The sequence below is a fragment of the Microtus ochrogaster genome, chromosome 6, assembly GCF_000317375.1.
Source record: "Microtus ochrogaster isolate Prairie Vole_2 chromosome 6, MicOch1.0, whole genome shotgun sequence".
NCBI lineage: Eukaryota > Metazoa > Chordata > Mammalia > Rodentia > Cricetidae > Microtus > Microtus ochrogaster.
In genome coordinates this window covers 77,142,628-77,143,602 of record NC_022013.1, presented here as the reverse complement: position 1 = coordinate 77,143,602, position 975 = coordinate 77,142,628, and the positions used below count along the sequence as shown (strand labels likewise).

At 46.7% G+C, this 975-nt stretch overlaps 1 protein-coding gene across 3 annotated transcripts in view; it reads left to right on the top strand.

Moving 5' to 3' along the window:
• Tatdn3 (TatD DNase domain containing 3) overlaps positions 1–975 on the top strand; it is a 16,039-nt gene that overhangs the window by 5,870 nt on the left and 9,194 nt on the right. The window lies entirely within an intron of this gene.

Genomic DNA, 975 nt, shown 5'->3' with positions numbered 1-975 from the left:
GCCTTGTCTGACAGCCATCCAGATGTTGCCACCAGCTTGTCCGCTATGTGGGGTCCTACACTTCTGGCTCTCCTGGGGAGTGTGCATACTTCTTGACCAAGTCTGCTTGATATCTTCCCAGGGCCTTCATTTACTCCTCTTGGCCTCCACCTCCCTCTCTTCATGAGCACACACCTCTTTTACCTCCGTCATCTCTTCACCTCCTTGCCTTGGTTCTCTCATTCTGATCTTCAGTAGAAGACCTTTACAGTTTACATATTCTGAAAACAATCCACAGAGTGATTTAAAGAGTTCTACAGGGAGTTGAAGAGATGGCTCAGCACTAAGAGCACACACTGTTCTTGTAGAGATCACAGGTTGGGTTCCCGACACCAGCATCCAGGTGACAACCACCTGAAGTATCCAGTTCCCATGCCCTCTGACCTCCTCAGACACTTGCACACACGTGGTGCATGTAACTCACTGAGACAGGCGTGCGCACACATACACACACACACACACACACACACACACACACACACAATAAGCCAATCTTTTGAAAATTATCTACAAGTGATTTCTAAATTTTGTCTTTGCCTTAGAAGGACACCATCATAGGTCAGATTCTCTTGAATGCAAAAGGCAGTGCCACTGATATTAAGGGTCTGCCACTACTTCAGTGGTTCCCTGACGAGATTATATGTGACGTGCATTGTTTATCTTGCTGAACTCATATTACAGATAGAACAAGCAGGATTATAAAGACAAATCAATGAAAGAAAGAACAAAGGGAAAAATAGGAAACTACCACTATTATAAACTGAGACCACTGCCTAGGAGGGGGCAGAGCCATGTGTGACGACCACCCACGCCTTCTCACCCCCTCCAGGAACTGAATCAGCTTCCTCTCCAGGTTCCTCCTAACAGAAGGCCAGTTGTAAGTGGAACTTTTGTGGGCCTGCAACCAGAACCTATGTGGGTAGAGTTGCTGACATG